Below are 20,034 nucleotides of genomic sequence, written 5' to 3'. Positions count from 1 at the left end.
TCACTACAAGTTGGAATCAACTTGACAGCAACAGGTTTTTTTTTTTTTTTTTTGGTGGGGGGGATCATGTTTACAGGAAGTGACAGCATTGTCATTTGAATTCAAATTGTGCAGGCTCTAAAAAAATGTGTGCCATTCCCACAATAACACAACTGTGTCGCCCAGGAAGTCATTTCAGTGACTCCCAAAGAGAATAACGTAATTGTTAGTTTATACTCTAACTAATGCTGTCTTTTTATAGAGTTTCGTTTTTTATTTTTTTTAAACAAACCAAAGAAAAAGCTTTACAACCTAGACTTTAAAATGACATGAAACAGGTATTATTATTTTTGATCGTACTTTAGATGGTTTACAGAACAAATCAGCTTCTTGTTAAACTGTTAGTACACATATTGTTTTATGACATTGGTTAACAGCCCCACCACATTTCTACACATTCCCTTCTCAACTTTGGGTTCCTTATTACCAGTTTTCCTGTCCTTTCCTACCTTTTAGTCTTTACTCCTGGGCTGTTGTGCTCCTCTAGTCTAATTTTGTTTTATGGGTCTAATCTTTGGCTAAAGGGTGAACCTCGGGAGTGACTTCATTACTGAGCTAGAAGGGTGTCCAGGGGGCCATATGCTCAGGGTTTCTCCAGTCTCTGTCAGGCCAGTAAGTCTGGCCTTTTCTTTCTTTCTTTTTTTTTTTTTTTTGGTGAGTTAGTTTTGTTCCACATTTTTCTCCAGTTTTGTCTGGTACCTGCTATTGTGACCCCTATCAGAACAGTCAGTAGTGGTAGATGGGCACCATCTTCTACTGGACTCAGTCTGGTGAAGGCCATGGTAGGTGTGGTCCATTAGTCCCTTGGACTAAACTTTGAAAACAGGCATTATTTTCTTTATCATGTAAAATTACATGTATCATGTATCATGCATAATTACAAAATACCTGGTTACGCCAGGTTGCAATAAACAACACAATATGCCAATAAAATTGGTCAAATATGGTCACTGGACATAGTTAAAAATTACCCTTTTTAAATCCTGCCATGCACCATCATGACTATCAGAGGCATCCACAGACATTAATTAATATTACTTTTGTTCCTTTTTCTTTAGATCAGAAACTCTTAATTCAGTACCCAAGGTCCTCCTAAAATGCTTATATACATTTCAGGAGGTGAGAAAAAAGTTCAGATTTTTTAGCAGAAAAGGTAAGGAACCTCTGTGTAAAAATGACATCCTCTTCCAATATTTCACAGTGATCCTTGGCTATTCTTTAGGACTTCTGTTTCTTCATTTTGACTCTAATACAAACTCTCTGGTAGCAATGTAGGCTCAGGCTTTGTAGCATATTTCTAAATTATTTGCAGGTTGAAAAAATGCTCAATGTATTAGTTGCCATGATAAGCAGAATTCTAAGGTGGTCCCCCAAGATTCCTATCCTCAGGGTAGTCAATCAAACACTCTTCTAGATACTTTTTTGAAGGAATTTTACAGATGTAATTAAAGTCTCCCGCCCCCCATGTTTCTGTCAGTTTGTCATACTGTGGGGGCTTGCATGTTGCTGTGATGCTGGAAGCTATGGCACTGGTATTCAGATACCAGCAGGGTCACCCAGGGAGGACAGGTTTCAGCTGAGCTTCCAGACTAAGACAGACCAGGAAGAAGGACCCGGCAGTCTACATCTGAAAAACATTAGCCAGTGAAAACCTTATGAATAGCAGCAGAACATTGTCTGATATAGTGCTGGAAGATAAGCTCTCCAGGTTGGAAATCACTCAAAAGATGACTGGGGAAGAGCGGCCTCCTTAAAGTAGAGTTAACCTTAATGATGTGGATGGACTAAAGCTTTCAAGACCTTCATTTACTGATGTGGCACAACTGAAAATGACAAGAAACAGCTGCAAACATCCATTAATAATCAGAACCTGGAAAGTACGAAGTATGAATCTAGGAAAATTGGAAATCATCAAAAATGAAATGGGATGCATAAACATCGATATCCTAGGAATTAGTGAGCTGAAATGGACTGGTATTGGTCATTTTGAATTGGAGAATCATGTAGTCTACTATGCTGGGAATGACAACTTGAAGAGGAATGGTGTTGCATTCATCGTCAAAAAAAAAAAAAAAATGTTTCAAGATCTATCCTGAAGTAAAACACTGTCAGTGATAGGACAATATCCATATGCCTAGAAGGAAAGCCAGTTAATAGGACTATTATTCAAATATATGAACCAACCACTAGGGCCAAAGATGAAGAAATAGAAATTTTTTATCAGCTGCTGCAGTCTGAAATTGATCAAATATGCAATCAAGATGCATTGGTAATTACTGGTGCTTGGAATGTGAAAGTTGGAAACGAAGAAGAAGGATCAGTAGTTGGAAAATATGGCGTTGGTGATAGAAACAATGCCAGAGATCGAATGATAGGGTATTGCAAGACTAATGACTTCCTCATTGTAAATACCTTCTTTCACCAACATAAACGGCAACTATGCATATGTACCTCACCAGATGGAACACACAGAAATCAAAATGACTACATCTGTGGAAAGAGAAGATGGAAAAGCTCAATATCATCAGTCAGAACAAGGCCAGGGGCCGACTGTGGAACAGACCATCAATTGCTCATATGCAAGTTCAAGCTGAAACTGAAAAAAATCGGAGCAAGTCCACCAGAGCCAAAATATGACCTTGAGTACATCCCACCTGAATTTAGGGACCATCTGAAGAATAGATTTGACACATTGACACTACTGACCGAAGACCAGATGAGCTGTGGAAGGACATCATCCCTGAAGAAAGCAAGAGGTCATTGAAAAAAACAAACAGGAAAGAAAGAAGAGACCAAGATGGATGTCAGAGGAGACTCTGAAACTTGTTCCAGAACATTGAGCAGCTAAAGCAAAAGGAGGAATTGATGAAGTAAAAAAACTGAACAGAAGATTTCAGAGGGCCTCTCGAGAAGACAAAGTAAACTATTATAATGACATGTGCAAAGAGCTGGAGGTGGAAAACCAAAAGGGAAGAACACACTTGGCGTTTCTCAAGCTGAAAGAACTGAAGAAAAAATTCAAGTCTCAAGTTGCAATAGTGAAGGATTCTATGGGGAAAATATTAAACAAGGCAGGAGGCATCAAAAGAAGATGGAAGAAATACAGACAAAAAGAATTAGTTGATACTCAACCATTTCAAAAGGTGGCATATGATCAGGAACCAATGGTACTGAAGGAAGAAGTCCAAGCTACTCTGAAGGCACTGGCGAAAAACTAGGCTCCAAAAACTGTTGGAATGTAAATTGAGATGTTTCAACGAACAGATGCAGTGCTGGAGGTGCTCACTCGTCAATGCCAAGAAATATGGAAGACAGCTTCCTGGCCAATTGACTGGAAGAGATCCATATTTACGCCTCTTCCCAAGAAAGGTGATCCAACTGAATGTGGAAATTATAGAACAATATCATTAATATCACACGCAAGCAAAATTTTGCTGAAGATCATTCAAAAATGGCTGCAGCAGTATATTGACAGGGAACTGCCAGAAATTCAGCCTGGTTTCAGAAGAGGATGTGGAACCAGGGGTATCATTGCTGATGTTAGATGGATCCTGGCTGAAAGCAGGGAATACCAGAAGGATGTTTACCTGTGTTTTATTGACTATACAAAGGCATTCGACTGTGTGGATCATAACAAATTATGGATAACATCGCATAGAATGGGAATTCCAGAACACTTAATTGTGCTCATGAGGAAACTTTACATAGATCAAGAGGCAGTTGTTTGAACAGAACAAGGGGATACTGATTGATTTAAAGTCAGTAAAGGTTTTTTTGAAAGGTGTGCATCAGGGTTGCATTCTTTCACCATACCTATTCAATCTGTGTGCTGAGCAAGTAATACGAGAAGCTGGACTATTTGAAGAAGAAAGGGGCATCAGGATTGGAGGAAGACTCATTAACAACCTCTGTTATGCAGGTGACACAACCTTGCTTGCTGAAAGTGAAGAGGACTTGAAGCCCTTACTAATGAAGATCAAAGACCACAGCCTTCAGTATGGATTGCACCTCAACATAAAGAAAACAAAAATCCTTACAACTGGACCAATGAGCAACATCATGATAAATGGAGAAAAGATTGAAGTCAGGGATTTCATTTTCCTTGGATCCACAATCAACAGCCATGGAAGCAGCAGTCAAGAAATCAAGAGACGCATTGTATTGGGTAAATCTGCTGCAAAGGACCTCTCTAAAAGGTTGAAGAGCAAAGATATCACCTTGAAGACTAAGGTGCACCTGACCCAAGCCATGGTATTTTCAATCACATCATGGGCATGTGAAATCTGGACAATGAATGAGGAAGACCTGTGAAGAACTGACACCTTTGAATTGTGGCATTCGCAAAGAATATTGAGTATACCTTGGACTGCGAAAAGAACGAACAAATCTGTCTTAGAAGAAGTACAACCAGAATGCTCCTTAGAAGCAAGGATGGCGAGACTGCATCCTACATAATTTGGACATGCTGTCAGGAGGTATCAGTCCCTGGAGAAGGATATCATGTTTGGCACGGTACAGGGTCAGCAGAAAAGAGGAAGACCTTCAATGCGGTATATTGACACAGTGGCTGCAACAATGAGCTCAAGCATAACAACGATTGTAAGGATGGTTCAGGATTGGGCAGTGTTTCTTTCTGTTGTGCATAAGGTCGCTATGAGTTGGAAGCTACTGGGTGGCACCTAACAACAACAAGACTTAAAGTACCAAATCAGTTGATGTTAACATAGGGAGATTTTTTAGGTCTGATCTAATCATATAAGTCCTTTAAACTTATAGACTTCCTCTAGCTGGTAGTCGAAAGGAATTCAGAGAAATAAATATGTGTGGAAAGTATTTCACATGGGAGTTATTCTCTGTTGTTGAGATCCAGGGAACCACATGGCAGGGACCTGAGAGTGGCCTCTAGGAGCTGAGAGTGGTCCGTTGCCGACAGCTGGCAAGAAAACGGGACCTTAGCCCTACCACCACAAGGAAGCAAATTTTGCCAACAACCTCAGGGAACTTGAAAGCAGATCTTTCCTCGGGCAAAAACCCAGAAAAGTATGCTGTTGGTTGACACATTTATTTCAGCATTATGGAATCTAAGGAGAAAACCCAGCTAAACATTTGGCAATCCCAACTGATGGAAACTCTGAGTTAATAAAATTTTGTTTTTTAAGCCACTAAATTTGGGGCTACTTCAGAAAATCAGCCAATAAAAATCTGATAGATCTCAACAGTCTGATCCACAATCAATCATGGGGATGGCACCAGGCTCTGACAGGATTTCATTCTGTTGTGTATGGAATCTCCATTAGTTGGGGCTAATTTGATAGCAGCTAACAAAAACCCATCATTTTAATCTTGAAATTGAACTCTCTGAGCTCATATTCTCTTGATGTAAATTTGTTCTGAAAATGAAGACGAAAATAGGATAGATTAAATGAATCTATAGTGTTTAATGATAATAAGAATAGGCTTGGGTGTCTCATGTAAATACATGTTTCCTGGCACCTCCCGAGGAAATTATGACTCAGTTCTTTTGGGTAACTTAAAGTAATTTTTTTACACCATTCTAGAAGGTTCTTAATCACTTCAAATATTTGGGAAACTCTGACTCAGATCAAACAATTGGAAAATTATTGAAAAATCTATGTGTAGCATAAAAAGGAAAAAAAGAGTGTTGATGCCCAAAATTTTCCATCTCGTAGTGCATAGAATACAGAAGCATTAAAAGACGTGCAAGTATACCATATAACATATGGTAAATTAAGGGCATAACCAGTTGTAATAATAATGGAATCTTTTGGCCAAAGGGTTTACCACAGACCCTTGTGGTTTGAGAAGATCTACTTTGTTCAATGAACCATAAACCAGATTTTCTCTAAAGTGTGAAACCAGGAAATTCTAGACTGCATCCACCAAAACAATGCTTGCCAGATAGCTTTCAGATATTATAGACAAGACATAATTGTAAAAGATAGAGTTTTTCCTTCTTGCCTTTTTTTCTTCTGTCCATTGCATCCCTTGAGTGTTTTATGCCTCACTTTCCTTCAAGTCCAACTTTTTCAGCCATTCGAAATCTCTCCCTCCCAAAACTTTTCTATCAAGAAACTTCTCTTTCATTCTTAAGTTTTGACTCCTTTTTCACAATAACTTTTTTTTTTAATGGTATTTTAGATGAAGGTTTACAGAACAAACTAGTTTCTCATCAAACAGTTAGTACACACATTATTCTACTCCATTGGTTAACAACCCCACGACATGTCAACACTCTCCCTTCTCAACCCTGGGTTCCCTATTACCAGCTTTCCTTTTCCCTCCTGCCTTCCAGTCCCTCCCCCAGGGCTGGTGTGCCCCTTTAGTCTTGTTTTATTTCATGGGCCTGTTCAATCTTTGGCTGAAGGGTGAACTTCAGGAATGACCTCATTACTGAGCTGAAAGGGTGACCGGGGCCTCCACAATAACTTTTGATTGTACCCTTTAAAAAACTCTTGCCATTGATTGAATCAATTCTGATTCAGAGCAACCCTGTAGGACAGAGTAGAACTGCCCCATAGGGTTTCCAGGGAGCAGCTGGTGGATTCAAACTGCCAACCTTTCTTTGGTTAGCAGCCAAACTCTTAACTACTATGCGAAAAAAAAAAAAAAAAAAAAAAAATTTTTTTTTTTTAGCACCTCCTAATTCAGACAAAATTCTTAACTACTACGCCAAAAAATAAAAACACCTCTTAATTCAGACAAAATTTAGCATAATAGAGTAGAAGGGAACTGGGATATAGAGGAAGACAGAGGAGGGCTCAGGAAATTTGTAAATATAGAGATCTAATGTAACCTGTCTCTGGGTGGTGCAAATGATTAAGTGCTGGGCTAATCAAAAGGTTAAGGTTTTAAACCCATCCAGAGGTGTCTTGGAAGAGAGGCCTGGTGATCTACCTCCCAGTGGTCACAACTATGAAAACCCTATGTAGCGTAGTTCTACTCTACAACACATGGGGTTGCCATGAATTAGAATCAACTAGATGGCAATCAGATTTTTTGGTTTTAATGTTATCTTTGGAATGAATTTTAAAGTGGCTTTCTTTCACATCTACAAATAATTAACAAAGAAGCATTTATATAAGCTCTTCAAGCTTAATATCATTTCATTAATAAGCTCTAGGAGCCCTGGTGGCAGAGTGGTTAGGAGCTCAGAGTGTTTAACAAAAGGTCAGCAGTTCAAATCCACCAGCACCTCTTTGGAAAACCTATGGGGCAGTTCTACTCTGTCCTATAGGGTCGTTAGGCATCAGAATTGACTGGACAGCAACAAGTTTTTAGCCCTTGGTTTCACTATTTTTAGAGCACTTGTACACCCTATCAATTGACTGATAAGCATTTCTAATAAATTTTCTCAATACCCTGGTGGCGTAGAGGTTAAGAGCTACGGCTACTAACCAAAAGGTCGGCAGTTAGAATTCATGAGGCACTCCTTGGAAACCATATGGGACAGTTCTGCTCTGTCCTAAAGGGTCTCTCTGAGTTGGAATCGTCTCGATGGCGATGGGTTTTTGGTTTTAGTTAACCTCTGTTAAGTACCCTTGAATAATACAGGAAAGGAGTACAATTTATTCTTATCAAGATTCTACTACTTTGTGTTTATTTCGGCTCAAACACCATCAATAAGGAATTTTGATGCTTAAAATTCCTTAGTATTTTTACATCATTCTTAATAAACAACCATAAAAATGGGTACATGTTTATGTATTTTTAAATATGCATGCTACTAACCGTAGATGCCTTAGGGCTTTTGGAAAAACTTGTCTAAAATTTGGGGAGGAACTTTTCTATTACTTGCTTTCTGGTTTGTAACAATCGGCATGTGTGTTTGCCCTTGTTTTACAGAGGAAAAGCTAAGGGTCAGAAGGATAAGTAGTCTGATCTATGCCACAGGGCTAATAACTGGGAGAATTAGGGTTGAATGCAATGAATCTCAGGCAGAAACCCGTGCTTTTCCCAATAACCCAGTTAAAAGTCAAAGCCCCATTCACAATTACAAGTATACATAACACAAACCTGAGGAAACAATGTTTGCCAAACAAATGTAAGTGATGAATAGCTCAAATTACTTCACATGCATGAACATACGCATATAAATGCAAAACTACATATGTAAACTTTCTAAATACACAAATATTTCAAGTCAGTGATAGCTAGTGGTATCCTGGCTAGGGTATTTGTCATTGCATAAGGTCTTATTGTCAATATTCACTCAGAAATGCATGGTTATCTGCACTGAGCAAATGCATTTCACCACAATAAACCTAATACAAGTGAACACCTTTAGCCTTTCTTATCAGTAGAATTAAATTTTATTTTTACTAATGCCCACCAGGGGGTGCTGGCACATTGACACTGGGAAGTGGAAAACATGGCTGTCCCAGCAGTCAAATGAAACATTAGCAATTTACCCCTTTGCAAGAATCTATTTCTGCACGTAGCTTTTAGAGAATAGGAGTTATTCACATACATTGGCTCAGAATGACAGTTCTACAGAAATGTTTTAGAGTTGCGATCCAACTGACATATTTGCATTTTAACAATATTTTTTATAAAAGTACTTGGACTTCAAAGATGGATTAGGTTAAAGCCATTTAACATAATTTTTTTTTTTATCAATAGTGATTGCTTTTGTAGACATGTCTTGCAGCTATTCAGCTATTCTTGAGTTTCATATTAAGTGCAACAAAAACAAACATGCGCATGAGTTATCTACATAGAATTTATACATAAATTACTATTGAAGAAAACTTGGAACTTAATTTCTACTATTTTTCAGCAATCGAGGTGATAAAAATATATAAATGAATTTTAATCAAATAAGATACTAAGCAAAAAATGTGACACACTATTTAACATCATCAACTGATAACGACTTTTTAATATGTAATTGAATATACCATGGACTTCCGGAAGAGTGAATAAACCTGTCTTGGAGGAAGTACAGCCAGAATACTCCTTAGAAGCTAGACTGGGGAGACTTCATCTCACTTACTTTGGACATGTTATCAAGAGGGACCAATATTTGGAGAAGAATATCATTCTTGGTAAAGCAGAAGGTCAGTGAAAAAAGGGAAAATACCCAATGAGATGGATTCACACAGTGACTGTATCAGTGGGCTCAAATATACCTCCTATTGTGAGGATGGCACAGGAACAGGCGAAGTTTCATTCTGTTATACATTGGGTCACTATCAGTCAGAAATGAGTCAACCACACCTAACAAAACAGAACTGTTTCTATCAAAAGAAAATTATCAACTCAGTGAAATACTGTGCCCAACAAATTGTTGGTTTATTTAATTGTTTTCACAGAAAAACTATCTTAAAATGAACTGAATTTTATCATTTCGGGAGTCATTTTCATGATATAATTTAAACATAAATGTAGGACTTTGTTAGAAACATCCTCATTCCACTCTTCTTCAAACATGCTTTCACCTGTGGAACTCAAGTCATTCAACAACAGAGAAAACCCACATTCTTCTAGCTGTGGGTGAAAGATATTCGACTGCAACATCCCTTATTTCATCATTTCCAAATTTGGTTTAATTGATCTGGGGTTCCAAGTACACTTCAAAGTTGTATGCTTGATTCTAAACACAATCTCCCCAAATAGAGGAGAAAGACTCTTTGTTATAAGGTGCTTAGGTAGTTGTGCTCTCCTCCTAAATGGTTGTCCATCATTGAAAAAGTGCGAGAAATGATATCTTGCCTCAGAACCTCTGTTAAATTCTGATCATAATTAGGTTCTTAAAGAGAGTGATGGGGAGAAATTTATAGAAGGATGTTGTTTTTTCCATAGTGTCAACCTTAAATGGGTATGGATTTGTATACAAATGTTTATGGTATTGCATTATGTTAAGTGTCCACTCTTGATTTATGACCTATCAATGTATCCCAGTTCTTCTCAAGCCTACCTACATTTTGAGCCATCTTGCTATTTTAGATCTCAAAGTTCATTAACATTTTTTATTATTAATCTTATTAACCTTTTATTTATTCACAATTGTCTCCTTCAAGTTTAAAGGCATCCTCATCATACCAATAATCAAGCATTTAATGAGTACATTTGCATTCACTCAGTTCAGATCCTTCATAACCTCATAGATTTTAATCATATATTTTATCTTTCATTTTTCCAGATAAGTCACATGAAATATTCAATTCCATTATCACATGCAAATTCCTTGATTCTATTGATGTGACAATCAGTCAACAAACATTTATCAGGTGGCTGCTCTGTCAGAAACACTATGCCAGGAGTTTGGGGCTCAGAGATATAAGAGGTGGCCCTGCCTCCTGGGCTTACCTTCCTCAGCCTGTTCAATTTCAGGGGCTTTAGGTGCACGCTCTACCCAATCACTGAGCCAACCATATGAAGTTTAGCAGTAGATTATGTAATTTTTTTCCTTTCCAGAAGGTGAGATTTAGAAATAATTTTGTTGTCTTAAATTCAGGATAGGGTATACTAGGTATGAGTTCTAACTCTGCCCTGGTTTTAGTTGATCAGTAATGACATTTTACAGAGCTCCCATTCTTTTATGAAATACCCTTTTTCTCATGACTTTTATAACTCCATACTCTTTTTTTTTTTTTTTTCCTACCTCTTGAGTTACTGCTCGGTTTTGCTTGTTTTGTCATTTTCTTCTACTTTACTTCTAAATACCAAAAAGGCTTACAGTTAAGACTAGACACCTCCCTTTTTTCCTCAGCATATATCAATCCACAAATCAGTTAAGAAAGAGGCTTCCAGTTACCTGACAAGAATCACTGCTGCCTAAAATCTTCTGCCACTGTGCCCTGAGGTAGTTCCACTTCATTTCAGACCACAACATTTGTGGGACCTGATGTTTGGTGCTATGCATTAGTCATCTTTTGGAGAGGGACACCGCTGAAGCTGAGGTAGCTTTCGAGGCCATTGGAGCCTCATTTATTCCTCTCTCCTTTGCTCTTTAGCCTAGCATCTGTGTCAATGAGTAATGTGCAGTCAAGTCTATAGGCTTAATATATATATGTGTGTGTGTGTGTATTTTTCTGGTAGAATTGAAGTACAATAAATTGCATATATTTAAAGTACACAATTTGATAAATTTTATGTGTGTATACCACCATGAAATGATTACCATTATCAAGATAATGAGCATTTCCTTCACCCGCAAAAAGCTTCCTTTGACATTATTCTTACAGAGGTAGCTGAAAGAACTGAACAAAATAATTCAAGCCTAGAGTTGCAATGTTGGAGGGTTCTATGGGTAAAATATTAAAATGATGTAGGAAGCATCAAAAGAAGATGTAAGGAATGCATAGAATCACTGTACCAAAAAGAATTAGTCGACATTCAGCCATTTCAGGAAGTAGCATATGTTCAAGAAGCAATGGTACTAAAGGAAGAAGTCCAAGCTGCACTAAAGGCATTGGTGAAAAATAAGACTTCAGAAACCCACCGAATACCAACTGAGATGTTTCAACAAATAGATGCAACCCTAGAAGCGCTCACTCATCTACGCCAAGAAATTTGGAAGACGGCTACCTGGCCAACAGACTGGGAAGACTTCCATATTTGTGCCCATTCCAAAGAAAGGTAATCCAACAGAATGTGGAAACTATCTAACAATATCATTAGTATCACACGCAAGTAAAATTTTGCTGAAGATTCTTCAAAATCAGTTGCAGTAGTACATCAACACGGAACTGCCAGAAATTCAACGCAGATTCAGAAGAGGATGTGGAACGAGGGATATCATTGCTGATGTCTGGTGAATCTTGACTGAAAGCAGAGAATAACAGAAAGATATTTGCCTGTGTTTTATTGGTATGCAAAGGCATTTGACTGTATGGATCATAACAAACTATGGATAACATTGCCAAGAGTGGGAATTTCAGAATACTTAATTGTGCTCATGCAGAACCTGTACATAGACCAAAGGGCAGTCATTGGAACAGAACAAAAGGATATTGCATGATTTAAAGTCTGGGAAGGTGTGTCAGGGTTGTATCTTTTCACCATACTTATTCAATCTCTCTGCTGAGCAAATGATCTGAGAACCTGGGTTATATGAAGAAGAACATGGTAGCAGGATTTGAGGAAGACTCATCAATGACCTGCAATATGCCGATGACACACCTTGCTTGCTGTAAAAGAAGACTTGAAGATCAAAGATTACAGCTTTCAGTATGGATTACACTACAACATAAAGAAAACAGAAATCCCCACAACTGGACCAATAAGCAACATCATGATAATTGAGAAATTATTGAAGTTGTCACGGATTTCATTTTACTTGGATCCACATTCAATGCCCATGGAAGCAGCAGTCAAAAAATCAAATGATGTATTGCCTTGGGCAAATCTCCTGTAAAAGACCTCTTTAAAGTGTTAAAAAACAAAGATGTCACTTTGAAGATTAAGGTGGGCCTGACCCAAGCTGTGGTATTTTCGATTGCCTCATATGCATGTGAAAGCTGAGCAATCAATAAGAAAGACTGAAGAAAAATTGATGCCTTCGAATTATGGTATTGGGGAAGAATGTTGAATATACACTGGACTCTCAGAAGAATGGACAAATCTGTCTTGGAAGAAGTACAGCTAGAAGGCTCCTTAAAAGGGAGGATGGCAAGACTTCATTTCATTTACTTTGGATATGTTATTAGGAGGCACAAGTCCCAGGAGAAAGACATCACGCTTGATAAAGTGGAGGGTCAGTGAAAAAGAGGATGACCCTCAATGAGATGGATTAATACAGTGGCTGCAATAATGGGGTCAAACATAGCAATGATTGCAAGGGTGGCTCAGGACCGGGTAGTGTTTCTCATTCTGTTGTACATAGAGTCACTATGAGTCAGAACTGACTCTACAATCTACTAAGAAAGAAAGCATGTATGTCATAACATGAGCGACAGCACTGCATGTGCTTAATAATGAGTGTTAGATAACGGCATGGTTGATAAGAGCTATGGGGTAGAAATTCAGAGAAGAGAGAAATTATTGTGGGCAAATTGGGAGTGGCTTCAGGATTTCCTGTCCCAGGTATTTTCTTATGTTTCTGTCTGTATTTCCTTTGATTATTGGAACTAATTATTGTCTTGTGTTTTCTCCAAATATGGATATAAAATATGCATTGCTTTCTAAGTTTGGACTTATTTTAGCTTTATTTAAGGGCAGAATTTCTTCTCCTCTAGCTGGTTCATTTCTCCTCATGTCAAATCACCTTGACGTTTGCATTCTGGATGCAGCCACATCATAAAATATTTTTAGAGTTAGATGGAATTTCAGATGCCCCTTTTCCCATCCCAAGAATTCACATAAATCCATCTTTATCTGTTCCGTTCTTACCCCAGTCACACCAGTACAAACTTTTACTTCTTAACCAAAAGATGGAAATCTAAACGAGATCTGAGTGTTATTCGAGGTAGGCCTTCACACAGATTTATCCTACCCAATTCCCCTCTCTGAGACTCACTGCAAGTCCCCGTATTGGGGAAAAGTATACCTGACTCAAAACTTCAGTTTTAGAAACTGAAAAATGGTTTTTCCTCATAAAAGTTCTGAGGAAACTCTGGGAAGGAAAAAAGTCTAAAATGCAATGCTATGGAAAATGCAAGCAATCCAGAGTCTGAAATCCTAAGTTTGAGACTTCATTCTAGTGCTTACCTTGGATACTGTATTTGCTTGGTCAGAAGAAAAGTTGCCCAGGAGATGGAAACAATTTTATCTTGACCGCTTGCTCATTACTGTGACCTTAGAGAAGTTATTTTATTTCTCTTAATTGTGGTTCTTGAATGCATAAAAATACTTAAACAAATACTTCGATTTCAGGACTACGATGGAAATCAAATAAAATTTTGTGAAGCTTTATGCAGTGTCTCTCACATATATGCCTTGCAGATTTAAGTTGCTTTATTTCTTCAGTTTTTCAATCAGAATTATTGGCATCTTAGTGAAAGCAGCTTATTCTGAAACCTTCAGAAGTTTGTTGATGAGATAATGCATTTTAAAAGGTTTTGCCAGACTCAAGTGCTACTTTTACTATTACAATGCTAATAGCTACTAATACTGCCACAAACACCCTACAAATAGAGACAGTTGAAAAACTGCTACGTAGGAATAAGGAAATCTGAGTTCTAGATGTACTTAGTTGTTATCAACTAATGTCAGGATATGGCGTAATTCAGAAAAAATATCTTCTCTGGCCCTCAGTTTCTTCATTATTGAATTCCATACCAATGGCTATATTTGTGTCATTATAGCCTATAAATTCTCTTTGAGGTCTGACATACTGTAATTTTGAGTAAGGGATTTAATGTCTCAAGCAACAGGCTAGACAGCCCCCACAGAAACACTCACCTTGCCCATCACTTGCCCTAAGAGGAAGGTGTCTGAATTGTCTGCCGAATCAGTTGCAGCTGTCTTCCTTTGGTACCAACTAACATTCTGAAAACTGGAAACTACCAGGACGAGGCAAACAGCTGGTGGAGGTTTTGCCCAGCCAGTTAAGTTTTATTCTTTCCAAAAAGCATTTTAGGCCGTCTTTATGTTTTTGAAATTTAAAAAAAGAAGGTTTCAAGTTTTTTTGTTCACAGGAAAAAAAAAAAAAAAATCTGTGACAATACATCTTGCTGGCACATGTACCTTGTAATTTTCTAAATGTTAACTTCTTATTGTTTCCCATGTATATTTGAAATGGACTTGGACATCGGATTATAGACCATGCAATTACTTATAATGCAGTAAAAATACACTGTCTTTATTGTTAGCAGAAATGCAAGTTAATGTCATCTTGTGAGAAGATCCAGTATAGACTTCGTCAGCACTTTTGCTAAAAACCCCAATTTTTAGTCATTTATAACACCAGCAAACAGGACTTCAGATGGAGTAATGCCATCTGTCGTTATTAAGGATGACATTGCCCAAAGTTAGACCAGACACGCAGAAACCCTTTCATCTTCAGTGTTTCTTTGCTTCTTTCTGTTTATTACGAACTTGTCTAGTTGAGGTGATGAAAAGTATGCAAAGATCAATTTGGATTAAATCCAAACTGTGGTGAAAAAGGTAAGTACTGATTTATCAACTCTTGTGCTTTGTTGTCTGTGGTGTGATAACATCATGTATATACATAAGAATTCATCATTGTAATTCCAAAACCTGTAAAAGCTTATCTACCTTGAGAAAAATTCATACAGTTAGAACCCCTTTATTCATGCATTGTAATAAGTAACCTCTAAGAAGACAGTCAACAATTCAGGGCCTGGAAGAAACTCAAAGAAACTGAATTTTGAGGGTAGAAAAAAAGATTCTATCTTTGTATATACAAAAATGAGGAAGCAGGATAATATATCGGCAATCACAGGGTTGGCCAATATACTAGACATAAAAGAATCCATAAAATAATAGGCACAGCTCTGATACCAGCCTGAAATGTCATTGCATAATCTGGAAGGTAGGACTACCAGAAACAGTGGCTAAATCAAGTAATAAAGATAGAAACTAGTTAGCCATTGTCATTATTATTAAAAGCATTTCATCTAAATATCTCAGAACAAGTTTTAAAGTTCATAATTTTAAAAACAAACTTCCAAATTTTGGAAAGTTACAAAATATGATGATCTTTATAAGTCATAAATAGTTAAGTGGCTTTTAAGAATAATATCTTCAGAAGAAAAGCTACAGGGGTGAGCTATGCCTGCAACACTGAAGGTCAAGTGTAGATACTGGTCTGCGTATGCTTTCTTTCCTTCTCTCTGCATGTTTTATTTCTATTTCCTTCTTCCATGGTCTTGCAAGCAGTTTCATTAGCCCTCCCACATGGATTTTGTCCTCTTTTTTGTGTGACTTCTCATCAGGCATGTCAGGGACATCTAGTGACGGTAACTAACATCAGAGTTCATGGAATTACTCATTTCTATCCTAATAAACAAAAGGTGGCTATTTTAAAAAAGTCCATTCATTGTTTCAAGAACCCTAGGGTATAATTTAACAAATGTCTGTTTCATAATAATAACTTGTACTTATCTAGCACATTAAAATGTACAAAGTGCTCTTATATACATAATATCATCTGATCTTTGCCACAACCCATTGAAAAGGTTGAAATGAAAGTGACTGGCTAAAGTCATACAATTAAGACATTTGACAAGTTTTAAGGAAAAACTTAAATTTAGAAGTTGGTATTTTAAACCCAGTACTTTTTTGATCAAAGGATGTTAAGCTTATTATGTTGAAACCACTATCCTCAATATCCTGTGAAAATTTTCTTCAAGCATAAAACATTATTTGTTTAGTAGTAGCAAGTGTTTCCACAGGGGTGGGGATGAGAGGAGACTTTTCCTAAATTAGTAAAGAATATACTGTAAACCAAAACGATGTCTATTAAATACAAAATCAGTAAGAATCTGTTGCATTACTGTTCAACATTATTAACTCAAATTATTACAATTTAAATTATATAAACATATGTAGTAAAAATATTCTCTCCTGTCATTATTCTCCATTTTCTCAGTTCTCATCCTTCCCCACCAAGTCTTCCCTTAGGTGACTACTATTATTTCTTCCATATGTCATTCAGAGCTTATTTACGCCTATGCATGAATATGGAGTATCGGTCGGTGCAAATGGTTTAGTGTCAGACTACTAACCAAAAAGTTGGTGGTTCGAATCCACCCAGAGGCAGCTCAGAAAAAGGCCTGGTGGTCTGCTTCCAGAAGATCGCCATCACCGAATACCCTGTGGAGCACAGTTCTACTCTGATACATGGGATCGAGCGCCATGAGTTGGAACTAACTTGACGGCAATAGGTTTTGTTTTCTTTTTATACTTAAATATATAACCATGTATTCTTAACATAGTAAAATCTTTGTTTTGAAATCTTTTTAACTTATCAATCAAGACATTGTTCTATCTATTTAACTGATTACTTACCGATGGATATTTTGTCACCAATCTTTTCAAAGAAGGTTGCAATGAATAACCCTGTACAAGCATTTCCCATATGGGTGAGTATATCCGCAGGAAAAATTCTCAGAAGTGGAATTTTCTGGGTCAACAGGGCATATGCATTTGTAAATGTGATGTTGTCGTTGTTGTTGTTAATGGCAGCCCCAGAGGAGAACTGTGCTGCATAGGGCTTTCAAGGCTGTGACTTTTTGGAAGCAGATGGTCAGCTTGTTTTGTGAGGCACTGCTGGGTGGGTTCAAACTGCCAACTTTTCAGCTAGTTATTGACTGCTTAACCATTGCACTGCCTAGGGGCTTACAGTATCTGGGAGTTGTACAAATGAATGTTACTCACAACAATACAAAAAATCTTGTTTTCCCATTTTTTTTAGCAATATGGATTATTAATTTTTTGGATTTTGCCAATCTGACATGTTCGAAAATATTCTGTGTTGTCTTAATTACATTTCTCTTTTTATTAGAGAGCCTAATAACATTTAAATATGACTAAAAATCATTTGTGTTTACTTTTCTCAGACCTCTAAACTTTTTTCCCTTTTTTTCATTTGTAAGAAAAAAGATGATCTTTTTTCTTATAAATTTAAAATAAATTGCAAATTGTGTTGTCTTTTTTGTCATGTGTTTTTGGTGATGAATAAGTTGTTTTTTTCTGCCATGTAGTGGATCTTTATTTTTATGTAGGTAAATTTATCAATCATATCTTTTATGCCTCTGAATTTTGAGAAATAAAAAAAATAAAGGATTAAAAATTAATTCACATACATCTTTCTCTGATACTTGTATAACTTCATTTTTATAGTTAAATATTTGATTCATTTGGCAATGTAGTGACTCCTCCTCCAATTCTGATACCACGTTCTTCTTCATATAGTCCAGCTTCTTGGATTATTTGCTCAGCATACAGATCAAATAAGTATGTTGAAAGAACACCACGCTGACACACACCTTCCTTGACTTTTAAATCACTCAGTATCCCCATATTCTGTTTGAACAACTGCCTCTTGGTCTAGGTACAGGTTCCTCATGAGCACAACAAAGTGTTCTGGAATTCCCATTCTTCACAATGCTATCCACAATTTGTTATGATTCACACAGTCGAATGCCTTTGTGTAGTCAATAAAACACAGGTAAACATCTTTCTTATATTCTCTGCTTTCAGCCAGTTTCCATCTGACATCAGCAACGATATCCCTCATTCCATGTCCTCTTCTGAATCTGGCTCACATTTCTGGCAGTTCCCTGTCAATGTACTGCTGCAACTGCTTTTGACAGATTTTCAGCATAGTTTTACTTGTATGTGATATAATGATATTGGGGAAAATCTAACTTCATTTTTTCTACATGGCTGACAGCTAGTTACAACATTAAATAAGTCCTTCTTTCTGCCACTGATTTCAGATTCTCACTTATTCATATAGTATATGCCTTAATATAATCTACTTTTAGGCTTTTTTTTTTTTAATTGGTCTGTCTATTAATGTGCAAAATATAAACTGCTTTAATTACAAAGGCCCTGTCCCATGCTTTACTATCTTACAAAGCACATGCCATGATCAGATTTTCCTGGCAGTTGTTTAAATTTTCTAGTAATCTTTTTTTTTTTTTTTAAATCCTCACAACTGGATTGATAAGCACTATCATGATAAATGGAGAAAATAGTGATGTTGTCAAGGATTTCATTTTACTTGGATATACAATCAGCACCCATGGAAGCAGCAGTCAAGAAATTAAATGATGTATTCCATTGGAAAATCTGCTTCAAAAGACCTCCTTAGAGTGTTAAAAAGCAAAGATGTCACTTTGAGGGCTAAAGTGCACTTGATCCAACCCATGGTATTTTGAATCGCCTCATATGCATTCGAAAGTTGGACAATGAATAAGGAAGACCCAAGAAGAATGGATGTCTTTGAATTATGGAGTTGGTGAAGAATACTGAATATCCCACGAACTGCCTAAAGATTAAACAAATCTGTCTTGGAAGAAGTACAGCCTTTGAAGCAAGGATGGGGAGATTTCGTCTTGCATACTTTGGACATGTTATCGGGAGGAACTAGTCCCTGGAGAAGAAAATCATGCTTGGTAGAGTAGGGGATTATCGAAAAAGAGAAAGACCTTTGATGAGGTGGATTGACACAGCGACTACAACAATGGGCTCAAACATAGCAATGATTGTGAGGACTGGGCAGGACTGGCCAGTGTTTCATTCTGTTGTACATAGGGTCACTATCAGTCAGAACGAACTCGATGGCGCCTAGCAACAGCAACAATCTTTATGGGAGCAGATTGCCAGGTCTTTTCTCCTGTGGAGCATCTGGTCAGTTTGAGGCACCAACCTTTCAGTTAGTAGCCAAACACAACCAGGGATCCTTCCGCTAACATTAACATCTGACATTACTCTCATATATTTGCCACAGTTAAGGAGTGGAAAGTTATACTTCTCTGTAGGACACAACTTTATCCGACAAAGCACAGTTCTTATGTACAGCTTCTTTTGCCTTTAGTCTTACAGACTCTACTCTTCCAAAATTACTTAGGAAGCCTTATTTCCCATCCATGTCTTTGAGGTTGTTTCACATGTTTGTAATATATGTAGATCATGTTATCACATTCTGTATGCCATCAGAAGGTCCTCTGACTATCTAAATATTTTTAATTTGAATTCCTTAATGTTTCCTTTATGTATTTTTAGCCAATGCTTTACATCTTGTATTTACTATTACTGGTACTATACAGAAATGTTTCACTGCTCTACAAAATTCTCTGTGCTTCCCCTATTCAACCATCCCTCACTCTTTTGAACCTCTGGCAAGCACTGATCTTTTTCCGTATCTATTGTATTATCTGTTCCAGAACGTCATATAACTGGGGTCTTATAGTATATAGCTTTTTCAGACTGGCTTTTTTCACTTAGCAATACACATTTAATATGCTTCCATGTCCTTTTGTGGCCTTTAGCTCATTCCTTTCCATTGCTGACTAATATTCCATCCTTTGCAGGTAACATATTGTTTATCCATTCATTTGC

The sequence above is a fragment of the Elephas maximus genome, chromosome 10 (genome assembly GCF_024166365.1).
Source record: "Elephas maximus indicus isolate mEleMax1 chromosome 10, mEleMax1 primary haplotype, whole genome shotgun sequence".
Lineage (NCBI taxonomy): Eukaryota > Metazoa > Chordata > Mammalia > Proboscidea > Elephantidae > Elephas > Elephas maximus.
This window is presented reverse-complemented; position numbering follows the sequence as displayed.